The 13,069-nt window shown below is 36.2% G+C and overlaps 1 protein-coding gene across 1 annotated transcript in view; it reads left to right on the top strand.

Annotated features, from left to right (window-relative positions):
• Positions 1-8,843: 8,843 nt before the first annotated feature.
• Positions 8,844-13,069, top strand: part of capt (adenylyl cyclase-associated protein 1) — a 91,177-nt gene continuing 86,951 nt past the window's right edge. Inside the window, exon 1 of the mRNA XM_083127051.1 lies at positions 8,844-8,984. The gene's annotated coding sequence lies outside the window, so the exon portion shown is untranslated. The remainder of the gene's footprint in view (positions 8,985-13,069) is intronic.

The following is a 13,069-nucleotide window of genomic DNA, read 5'->3' as shown; positions in this document are numbered from 1 at the left end:
TTTCTAAATTTCACTCAAGTAATTGCATGTTTTATACAAATAAAAAATCCACTTGTAAAGGTTGTGAATTTTGTAAATACCTAACTTCATTAACTTTGAAGGGATTCTCTGCAGTTGTCAACGAGATGAACTCTGGAAAGGTTTCTGAGCTTTCAAGTGTGTTGAGAGGGAAGTACCATTAGCTGTCGAAGGCTTGGAAATCTTTCCAGAACTCATCTGTTCCATAACCTGAGTGAGCCCTTTACTTCAAGAAGATTAGAGTGACAGCTCTCCAAAGCTTCCAATCTTATCCAGAACTTGCCTGGTTGGTAACTCAAGAGAGTATCTTCCTTCAGATCCTGAAAATAAAGAGTGACAACTTGCAAGAGCTGTCACGTACACAAACTGCGTTGCTTTTCTTTGAAATAAAGGACCATAGATGGCAGCATGCAAGAGGAACAACGGTTATAAAAAATGCTGCATAAATAAGTTTGGAAAGTGGGTAAGAGATGGCACCACCCAGGAGAACTTATACGATTGTAAATAGAGACAACGGAAAGAGCAGATGTGATGAAATAACGATTGTATATATTAATACTAATTATAAGGAAATAAATAAATAAGTTTAAAATAATAACAGGATATAAATAAGGAGAAAAGGGGAATTATCATTCAGTAGTGACATAAGCGATTAATATACAAAAGTAAAGAAGTCGAATTGCAATTTCGATTTTGTGTCTATTTTGGTTCCCACGAACTGACAGTTTCGTGTGGCTTTTGGGTTGTTTTTTCCCAGGTGTAGCACCATTTCACGGCAGCACCCAAGCACTTTTGGTAGGCGCATCTATTGCAGCTCCAAGTTAAGGTTAGCGCCGGCCAGGCAGCGATCTTTAACTAACCCCTTCCTCTTTGTTTATTTGGAAGATCGATATTTACGTCAATTGGTATAAAGGGATGCCAAAGAAACGAGGAAAGAGAGGAGGTAGAAAAACAAGAGAATCAATTCTGCAAGATGAGTAAGGGAAGGAGGAGAAATAATACAACCTCCAATTATCAATTATGATCCACTGGGTCTTTTGCACGACGTTTCTAAACAAGAACGTGGATATAAGTTGCAGCACATAGATATACATACCATTCCAGGGAGTGTATACAAAGATATAAAGGGAAGCTCATTTAATGATCCACGGACAAAGAATAATCCAGATAGCAAGGATATAAAATGTTCCTTAGAAAAATCAAGGAACGAAACAAAAGATGTAAATAAAGAGTAACGAAAGGATGAGGAATAAAGATGTAAATATATAGAAGAAGGAATATTAGCGATTATAAGAAGAAGAAGCCTTATTAATTGCAAGAAGAAGGCAATTTAATTATTAAATACAAGGAGAAGAAGAGTCATTAATCATAAGAAGAAGATGCCATATTAATTATAAGAAGAAGATGCCATACTGATTATAAGAAGAACAGGCCATAAGAAGAAGATGCCATATTGATTATAAGAAGAAGAAGTCCGAAGAAGATGGTTAGAATTAATAAAAAATAAAAATAGAAGAAAATTACTGTATGAAAAGACTTCAAAAGTTATTTAATATTTGTACATAATTAATCAAGAATATAGTACGAATTGTATCCTCAGTAGTGGGTTAAATCTGTTGTTTCTTTCCATATATTTGTAGCGTTAGTAACCCTGATCTGTGCCCAGAGGTATCTCATTGTCTCTCCCCTGTGCTAAGCTGGTAGGTGTTTACGCGAGAGACGTGGCACTGATTAATGGCAACCAACGTGTGGGGCACGATACAGTCCAGTGGTTGAAATAACGCAAAGAATAAGATTTTGGAAAGATAAGTAAAGCGACAATGGAAGAAGGAAAATATATATTTTGTGGCGAAGAAGGAAATAAGGAAGAAATAATATAGTGTAAGATATGTGAAGAAATGAAACACTGGTTATGTGAAGGAATCCGGAAAGAAAAATATGAGAAGATATGTGAAAGAGGAGAAGGATACGAATGCAAGGAATGCAGGAAAGTAAAGTTAAAGGAAAAGGAAGGAAAGAAAGAAGAACAAACCACGATGGAGATGTTGATGAAAATGATGATGGAAATAAAAGAAAGTCAAGATCACGACAGCAGAAGGTTGGAAGAGAACAGCAAAAAAGTTAAAGAAAGGTTGGAAGAAAATAATTGAAAAATAGAAGATATGGCAGAAGTATGTGAAAAAAACAGGAAAGCATTTGAGAGAAAGATAGAAGAAATGATAAGGATGGCAGATGAAAGACATGAAGAAACTAATAGAAAGATCGAAAAAGAAGATTCAAGGTGGTATGTGATCACAAGAGTCTAGTTTGGTTAAATTCTGCAAGACAGTGGAATGCAAGGCTTACGAGATGGGCAATACTACTGCAACAGTACAGTTTTGATGTTATAGATATAAATGGAAAGGAAAACCATGTTGCAGATACTCTAAGTAGAGCACCTTTAAAGAGAAATCAGGAACCACAGGAAGTGATTAGGCTAGAAATCAACGCTATCGCTGAGGAAGAAGTAAATGGTATTAAAGAAGAGGAATGGCGAGTTGGAACAGAGGAAGATGAGGAACTAAGGGAGATTATCAAGGTGTTGGAAGGAGAGGAAGGAAACAAGAAAACAAGGATGTCTAAGATAAAGAACAGATACAAAGTTATAAATGGCATCGTTTTCCAAGTTAGTTATGAGAATCCGAACCAAGTAAGGATTAGTGTACCACGAACTTTGATAAGAAGAGTACTCAAGATCGTGCATGAAGGATCTGGCCACTTCGGAGTTGACAAAATGCTGAGATTAGCTAGAAGATTTTACGTATGGAAGACTATGAAGAGTGACGTTGTTAACCATGTTAGAAATTGTACAATTTGCATACAAACCAAACCTTCAAAGATAAAATTTAAGAAGAATTACATATTATCGCTAAATGGCCATTAGACATGGTTTCGATAGATCTAATAGGACCATTACCTAGGTCTAAGGGATTTTTGTACATATTGACGTGTGTGGACATATGTAGCAAGTTTATCATGTGCTATCGTTTAAAGAAAGCCACAACCAAAGAGATAGTCAAGAAGTTGGATGAAGGATTTATCAAACATTATGGTAGTCCAAAGAAAATGTTGACAGACAACGGGACTCAATTTACTTCAGAGTATTTCAAGGAGTATACATATTTCAAAGGGATAAAATTGATTAATGTAAGAAGATATCATCCAAGTTCAAATTTAATTGAGCGTTACAATGGTGAGATTGTGAGATTACTTAGAATGTACTGTCATGATCATCATACAAGGTGGTGTGCAGTAATTAACAGGATAGTTATGTTATTAAATAACTCTATATCAGCTGAGGCAAATATGAGCCCGACAGAGATTTTCTTGGGATATGAAGCAGAGCCAATGATTTTCGATGATTTAGAATGGCCAAAGAAGGTTATGGAAAGAGGAACAAGGAAAGAATTTTTCAATGACCTGTATAACAAAAGAAAGAAGAGGACGTCAAAAGAGGAAGCGAAAGGAAATAAGATAGAAGTAAAGAGGGGTGATATAGTTTATTGTAAAAGACACCCAATAAGTAAGGCCATTGACCGCACAATTAAAAAACTGTTTTTCAAGTACGAAGGTCCGTATATGGTATTAGAAACGTTTAGGAACACTATAGTTATTCAAGATATGGTGACAAAGGAAGTAAGAAGAGAAAATTTAGATAATGTAAAAAGATATAATTGTACGGAAGACGTTAAACAAATGTTGAAAAGTACATATGAGAAGTGAATAGTAAGAATGGATGTTGAAGAAAATTTTTCCTTGCATACAAATCTTCTCAGAAGGTAAAATTTTACCCAGAGGAGGGGAATTTTGTGTCACGTACACAAACTGCGTTGCTTTTCTTTGAAATAAAGGACCATAGATGGCAGCATGCAAGAGGAACAACGGTTATAAAAGATGCTGCATAAATAACTTTGGAAAGTGGGTAAGAGAGGGCACCACCCAGGAGAACTTATACGATTGTAAATAGAGACAACGGAAAGAGCAGATGTGATGAAATAACGATTGTATATATTAATACTAATTATAAGGAAATAAATAAATAAGTTTAAAATAATAACAGGATATAAATAAGGAGAAAAGGGGAATTATCATTCAGTAATGACATAAGCGATTAATATACAAAAGTAAAGAAGTCGAATTGCAATTTCGATTTTGTGTCTATTTTGGTTCCCACGAACTGACAGTTTCGTGTGGCTTTTGGGTTGTTTTTTCCCAGGTGTAGCACCATTTCACGGCAGCACCCAAGCACTTTTGGTAGGCGCATCTATTGCAGCTCCAAGTTAAAGTTAGCGCCGGCCAGGCAGCGATCTTTAACTAACCCCTTCCTCTTTGTTTATTTGGAAGATCGATATTTACGTCAATTGGCATAAAGGGATGCCAAAGAAACGAGGAAAGAGAGGAGGTAGAAAAACAAGAGAATCAATTCTGCAAGACGAGTAAGGGAAGGAGGAGAAATAATACAACCTCCAATTATCAATTATGATCCACTGGGTCTTTTGCACGACGTTTCTAAACAAGAACGTGGATATAAGTTGCAGCACATAGATATACATACCATTCCAGGGAGTGTATACAAAGATATAAAGGGAAGCTCATTTAATGATCCACGGACAAAGAATAATCCAGATAGCAAGGATATAAAATGTTCCTTAGAAAAATCAAGGAACGAAACAAAAGATGTAAATAAAGAGTAACGAAAGGATGAGGAATAAAGATGTAAATATATAGAAGAAGGAATATTAGCGATTATAAGAAGAAGAAGCCTTATTAATTGCAAGAAGAAGGCAATTTAATTATTAAATACAAGGAGAAGAAGAGTCATTAATCATAAGAAGAAGATGCCATATTAATTATAAGAAGAAGATGCCATACTGATTATAAGAAGAACAGGCCATAAGAAGAAGATGCCATATTGATTATAAGAAGAAGAAGCCCGAAGAAGATTGGTTAGAATTAATAAAAAATAAAAATAGAAGAAAATTACTATATGAAAAGACTTCAAAAGTTATTTAATATTTGTACATAATTAATCAAGAATATAGTACGAATTGTACCCTCAGAAGTGGGTTAAATCTGTTGTTTCTTTCCATATATTTGTAGCGTTAGTAACCCTGATCTGTGCCTCATTGTCTCTCCCCTGTGCTAAGCTTGTAGGTGTTTACGCGAGGGACGTGGCAGAGCTTGGAATTTGTCCAGAGGTTGATAACCCATTAACTTCATTCATTGAAGATGAGGGTGGTGTTCGCTCTTGAAAGCTCAGAATCTTGTCCAGAACTCAACTGTTCAATAACGTGAGTAAATAGAGAAAGATCTTCACTTTAACCTGCGATCGGGTGCGGGTGAGTGCCGCACTCACTTTAAATTTTAATGAAATGCCATTTTAACAGTATTTAAAATATTGGCCTGTGGTGCTCTCTAGCTGACTTTTAGAGTTTCACGAGCGACCTGATCACATTTTTATGAGATGGCGTAAACGTCATTATTAGAGAGACCATTGTTGTGGAAATAGTGTTGTCAGAGTGAGCGCAGAGCTCACACACAACTGATTACATTATATATATATTTATTTACATTTGTGCATTATTTAGTCAATAGGTCTATCCTGTTTCAAGTGAGTTTTCGTACCTGTATGTTCTTGTCGTGTTAATAGAAAATTCGAAAAGTGTTGCAGTGATTTTATATCATATCTGTAGATCAGATGGAACTACCTCAGAGAAACGTGTGCTTTTTGTTAACACTTATACTTGTTAGCTTCGAGAATGTATACTACGCTGTTTGAAAACAAATAAACATTTTGAAACAAAAATGTAAGGAAGAAGATGGATTATAATAAACAGATCATTACAAGTACAAATAATAAATGTAAGAAAATTAAAATATGGTGAAATATGCCTGAAAAACAAAGGTGAGCGACGTGCTCATCTGTGACCGGCGACGTGACTACAGCGAACTCAACCGATCCAGGGTTAATCACTGAAGACGAAAATGATTCTTGAAAGCTCAGAATCTTGTCCATAACTCATCTGGTCAATAATACGAACAAGTATTTTAAGTTCAATCACTGAAGACGAAAGTGACTCACGAGAGCTAAGACTATTGTCCAGAACTCGACAGGTCAATAACATGTGAATATCTTCAATTAAATCACTGAAGATTAAAGCGGATTTTGCTCTTGAAAGCTCGGAATCTTCACCATCAATCACTGAAGATGAAAGTAGCCGTTGAAATCTCAGAATTTTGTCCAGAACTCAACTGGTCAATAACACGAGTGAACATCTTCATTTCAATCACTGAAGATGAAAGTCGCATTATATCTTGAAAGCTCAGAATCTTCTCCAGAATTCACGTGGTTGATAACGTGAGAGAATCGATTCATTCTGTTCCTTAATGTGAGAGTTGGATTAGCTCTCAAGAGCTCAGAATCTTCTCCCTGGTCAATAACCTGAGAGAGACTGTTCACTCCAGTTCTTGAAGATGAGACTGACGGCCCACACTTTCCTGATCACAGCCGAAAGGTGGGGGTGATGTGATCAGCACCATGCCCCTGGCTGCCTTTACCCCCCAGAGTCCCCTCCAGGTAGCCACTTGATACGACGCTGAGTGGGCACCGCAGCCACTTGAACAGATGGAAAAAATTCCGGTTCTCAACTAGTCAATAACTTGGGAAAATATCTTCATTCATTGCCAGGAAAGTTTCAAGGTATACTTTCAGTAAGTTTGTTCTCATATAGAACAAGAAGAGGTAGGTTTATTGTATGAAAATAATCTGATAAGTTCAATGTGTGAAATGTAATTGTGGCAGAAGAGTAATATAGCAACATGCACAAGATTATTGTGTTTGGAACTGTTTTATAATGTGATTAGAATGAATGCATTTTATTCCTGCAAAAAGTAGCCATTGGAATGTGTTGGGTGACATATTCAGAAGCATCCATATACAGCCAGGAAAGTGCATTGTTACAAGGAATATAGTATGTAATTCCAGTATTTTGTTTGTTTTGATTGTCACCATTGGTCTTATCCTAAAGTGACAAAAAAGCTATGCAAAGTAAAACAAATACAGAGACAAACAAGTCAGAAACTATTTATACTTTTAAGATTACTCTGTGCGAAATGAGACTAGACACACAGCTGAATATTGTGTTTTTACGTATGAGTTATTTAGTCCCCCCCCCCCTCGCTTGAGAAAAACATGTAACATCAATTCACGTAAATAGATCAAAAAGTTCTATGAAGATTTATTATTATCCCAGCATTGCCAAACTTTGCTTATTAAGCTAGCTGTAGTTATACGGTAAACAAGTATTTAAAATTCTTATTTTTGTAATTCGAAAATGCCTCGTGTAAACAATTTGATGAGCTCAGGGGTATCAACCACCCTCACACCTCCTGGTGGGACTTTACTGTTACTCTGGTGTTGTGTGTTACGATAGAAGAAATATTTCTGTATTTATGGAAAATTCTGGAAAAAAACAACTGGTTCAATACCACACTCGACTGGATTTATGGCATGTGAATGTTATTTACATTTAATAACATTTTAAATCCAGTTGATGGTATTGAACCAGGTTTTCTTTGCAGAATTTTCCATCTGAGGGGTGTAGAGGTAACTTTAGCACCAAGGGGTTTTTAGACGGTGTAGATAAATCATTGGCATTGGGTGGGCTGCCTCTCTATCAGTCAGCAAGTTTGCCTGCAAGTGAACAAGAAATATTTACTAATCAAGTACAAGATATGAGGGAATATAATAACTGCAACTATCCCTCTCAAGAATTTAAACTCTCTCCTATTTTCACTCTCAACGTAAGTGCCGACTTTCGGGACAAAACACTTACTGCCTTAAGATTGATGATTTATGAAATGGGCTAAAAAATAAACCTAAAGGAGAAACTGCACAAGTGACACTTCATTTCATAAAGCTTATGGCTTCACTTCATCTCATAAATCTTATGGATATTTATATATGTGAAATATTGTTCATGCATGATATTCTTGCCCATCCTCCAGATTTATTTGGAGTTGGCGCTACATAGGGTTGCCAGACATCCCGTATATACGGGATTGTCCCCTTTTTTAAAGAAATGTCCCGGTATCCCGGAAAATGTTCTCGGGATGCCCATTTGACCCGTATTTAGTTAAAGAAATAATAAGTGAATGAGAATAAGTCATGTTCTGAATTTTATAGTAATGCATTGGGCAAAAATGTCCTCTTAAAGGACGCCAAGAGTTCACTCAAATATTAATATATTTTGTCAAAATGTTAAAAATTAGGGATTAACAATGCTTTAAATAGCAATTGATTTTGTAATGTTTAAAAATGTTATAAAAATAAATTTAACTATATCCATGCCTATATGTATGTCCCGTTTTTTATTTTAGAATCTGGCAACCCTAGAGCTTCTACACGGTAAAGAAAACATAAGTGAAGAGGCAAAAGAAAAGTGGGTGGGGTGAGAATAATGTATGGGGGGGGGTCAAGGCAGCTTTATTTCATATAACATGCCCCAAAATGTCATACAAAAATTGCGAGAAGGGGAGGTGACTTGGTCGATTGGAGAGCGTCCACCACCCACACATTTTTCGGCGTTGATACTGCAATAATAGAGTTCAAATCTTGAGTTTGTAGTTCCTAAATATTTGGTGATAAATCACGATTGAACAGAAATGCACGTATACCTTCCTTATTACGTCATTATTCGCAAGACGGCTGTTGTTAGCTAATTATTTATCAAAATTACATCTTTTGTTTTTGTGACAAGAACTACGTAAACAGGTGATTTCAAAGTCCCTTGGTTATAGATTATAAATATTGTTGATATATTTTAAATACATGTTATTGCCTATGGTAATGGATTTTGTTTGACATTGATAAACTCTAATTTGATTTCCGTTTCCGGCAAACGCCCCGCAGCTGATAGTGAACTGAGGTAAGAAATTTGTTCATCTGTTTCTTAAACTGACACAAAAAGATGTGTTAATCATTTTTTGACGTACACAAACTGCACGTTTTTACATTTTCCAATGTTAATAATTCGAGTTGCATAAAGAGAGCCTTTTATCTTGAAAACATTGTTTATAAACTGGCGATGTTATTAGGCTTGCCGGCTACTCTACCTTTGCTTTTTCATTGACACTTCAAAATGATGACTACTCGTGAGTCACCACCGCACTCGTTTATGGAATAGAAGCAAGGCGGACTTCTAAATTATGATTTATTGTAAAAGACTGGAACACATTTTTGAATAAAGGCGAAGTTAGGCAATGTTGGGATAATAAATCTTCGTAGAACTTGTTGATCCGTTTTCAGGTGTTGCGTGGATTGATGTTGCATACGTTCCTCAAGCGTGGGGGAAAACTAAATAATTCATACGTAAAAACACAGTATGCAGCTGTGGATCTACTGTCATTACGCACAGATTAATGTTAAAAGTGTAAAACGTATCTGACTTGCATCCCTTGACGCTTGGTTGTTGTCAAGCAATTAAGTTGCTACAAGAAATACCGTGCAAGTGAAATAGTAATTGGGCTTTTGTGTTTTCTGTTTTCCAAGCGTGAAGGAAACTCGATCGTAGCGTTGTGTTGATCTTTGGCACTCCGCACCACTTTGAAGATATTGGAGTTTTTCTTTGATCTTCATCGAACAAGGTCGAAAGCATGTAAATTATACTGTACTGAACATCATAGTTTAAAGATTGAAGGGGCATGGCATCAGTCATAAAATCTACTCTGGCATAACTACTGGATTGGTAATGAAAGAGAAGTAGATATGTGCACGGCACAAAAATAAATAAAACTGGTTTAAAGACTCAATTTATAGCTTTACTCTAAGCAAATGACATGGTACACTCGCCTCAATTAGTACTCCGGCAGTTTGTTTCTTTGTACAGCATATTTGCAGAAGATACAATTCAAAATACAAGTGTATCAATATATGCAGTATAAAACACAGTTTATTACTAACTTCGTTGATCCTTTACATCCAGCAGCATCATAGTAGATAAAAATGTCCATCGTGTTAATTAGTATTTATTTTCTGTGATGTGTAGTTTGAAAATATAAGGGCATACTGAAGTTCCAGTTATTTAATTCTGAACTAATTATTGCACTTTAATGGTTTGATTTCAAGTGTTTACACACTTCACTGGTATAGTGCTTGCTTACGGCATGTTAGGAGGAGAAGCATTCTGTCCTAGATAACCTACTCAAATAGCTCCTTGAGAGCAGCCATTTGCTTACTGTTGTCTTGGATACAGACTGTTACAGTCACATGATATAAGGTAAGATTTTTTGGTACTATTATCGTATGAGGGAAACACCTACGAATCATATATTTCGGACTTCTTTACATTTCTAACGGGTTGTTTTCGAATGCGGAACATTTCTTAAGGTGAAATAATGCATTTCTAACTAAGATAATGTCTATTTCTTCTATTTACGCGTACTTACTGTTACTTGTTGTTTCGAATCTGTAACACATTATGGCCGTGATAGCGTACTGGTTTAGGGGGCGTTCATCTACTTTCGTGCCCGGATTTGAAATTATGCTAATACGTCGCAAACCATTGACGTTAACCCCACAAACCATTGAGGTTAGCCCCAAAAACCATTCACATTAGCCCCAAAAACCATTTTCCGTAAGGTTAGGTTAAGTTAGGTTAGGCAAGCATAGTTAAAAAAAAAAAAATTAAAAATACTCGACACGTGGTTCTAGTGAAAACACGGCGAGGCTGAAACACTGGCTACGGGGTTGCATCATCTGGAGCGATTTTACAATACCGGGAATTTCTCCATTTTGTTTGAAATTCGGCATACTCACTAAATTAGGGCTCCTAATCACGAATCTGAAGTTAAAATTTGGTGCTCATGTGTCAAACTTGCAAAATAAGAGGGTCAGTCATTGCAACCGACAATGCACAATTGCTCATTATTTATCGCAAGATTTTCAGTTTCGAATACTTAAAGAGCAATATAGATATATATATATATTCCTGATATTACTACGACCCTAAAATTTAACTATATTTCCTAACCTAACCACGTGCCAATGGTTCGTGGGGCTAGCGCCAATTGTCTGTGGGGCTAGCCATAATTCAGGAATTTCTATATGTGAGCGCCAAATTTTAAGTGCAGATTCGTGATTAGGAGACCCAAATTAGTAAGTATCCGAAATTTGAAACAAATTGGAGAAATTCCCTGTATTGTTAAATTATACCAAGAAAACTATTTCCGTAAGTACTTTCTCCTGTAAATTTGAAGGAATCCGTTTCCCTCATACGATAATGTTACCGATTTTTTTTTTTACTAGGGATGGTCAAATCCAGATTTTTAAAAATCCGTATGGTAGTGACTGAGAATATGGATTTTTGAGGCAGTCTTGATTTCGGAGGGATTCCAGATTTTGGATACAATCGGGATATCAAAGGGAATCCAGGTTTTGAATTCAACCCATCCTGGTCAAACATAGTTAAAATTTGGTGTCTTGGTAGTATCAGGAATATATATATATATTTGCTTGTGAAACAAAAAAATTCGCGAAAATCGACAGTTTCCATTCTGAAAACTAACGCCTTATTTTAGCTTATTTTGCAATTTCTAGACGTTTCCGACAACTTTTAACTTCAGATTCGTGATTAGGAGACCTAAATTAGTAAGTATGCCAAATGTAAAAAAAAAAGCAGAGCGGGGTCCGGTCATCTTCAGTCATTCCAAATAATGAGCACTGTTTGGTTTTCGAAAAGAAGTTATTTATGTTGAATAAAAAGAAAATCTTGAAACTTACCTTATGCAAGCATGCGGGATTCCCATGGACAAGGCATTCTATGTTGATAGAAGTGACAGCATGTATGTATCGTAGACTAGTGGGAATGAATGTAAAAGTAAATTGAAACCTTCCTGAAATTAATCAGCACAGTTTTCATTTCGAAGAAGTCCAATTTATGGTCAAACATAAGATGTTAAAGGTACCTTGCGCAAAACTCCCTGTTTTGCACGCATGACACATTCGATAAACTATTATCGCTATTCCCCTCTTCCAGAATGTTCGCAGGAGGCTCAAATGGGTTTTGTGTTTGAGATCAGCAGTAGCACGATCAGTAGTAGAAAGCCGTTAGGGATTTTATTTTAATGCTAAGAAAACTAAACCTGGCCTACCTAACCTAACAACGAAAGCATTTATTGAACAAAATCTTGAAACATATTGGCCACGATCAGTAGTAGAAAGCATTTAGGAATCTTATTTTAATGCTAAGAGATCTAAACCTGACTCACCTAACCTAACTAAAGAAGCATTTTTGAACAAAATCTTCTAACATTTTGGCGGAAAGAAAAAGGTACACTTCTGAACACCGCACAATAGACGAACAGATTCTGTGAACCAATACCGGAAAACAAATGGCTGTTGGCAAGTACAGAATTGTATATAAGTATATGAAAGTAAAAAGCCAGTTTCAAAGAAAAGTGAAGTAAGTAATTGACGTAAGACGTAAGAGACGTAAATCAAAATCAAACCATGTAAAAAATGTGTTAAGTAGCATGATGAAATCACAATAAAACAAAAGGAACTCGAGGCCAAGCACCTTCTGTCGCCAAAACAATACAATCATTTGGATCTGCTTGTTGAGATTACATGCTTCGGAGCTCAAATAATGGAATCGTATATTCTACACAAAGTGCCATATTCTCTTCTGCTTTTGGCCCTCCCCGATGGTGCAGTGGTAGCGTCGTTGCTTTGTAATCAAGGGGTCCCGGGTTCGATACCCGGTGGAGGCACAAGTGGTTCGGAACCCACTTTAAACTGTAGGTCCAGTCCCGATTAGCCTATCTGTGCATAAAGTGGACTTAAAAAACAGCAAATCAATCTTCTGCTTTCGACCAAACTTTTCTTGCTCTCATGTCATGTGTGCAAAAAAACATTCAGATTGCTGTGGAACTGACCTCATGTGCCAACTTTTTGTTAACCTATTCCAATTATTGTTGGCCAAAGAAGAAATCATGTGTGTATATTGCTAAACGT

Source organism: Lepisma saccharinum, chromosome 8 (genome assembly GCF_977018435.1).
Source record: "Lepisma saccharinum chromosome 8, izLepSacc3.1, whole genome shotgun sequence".
Classification (NCBI taxonomy): Eukaryota; Metazoa; Arthropoda; class Insecta; order Zygentoma; family Lepismatidae; genus Lepisma; species Lepisma saccharinum.
Note: the sequence above shows the minus strand (reverse complement) of the source record. Positions and strands in the feature narration are given on the sequence as shown.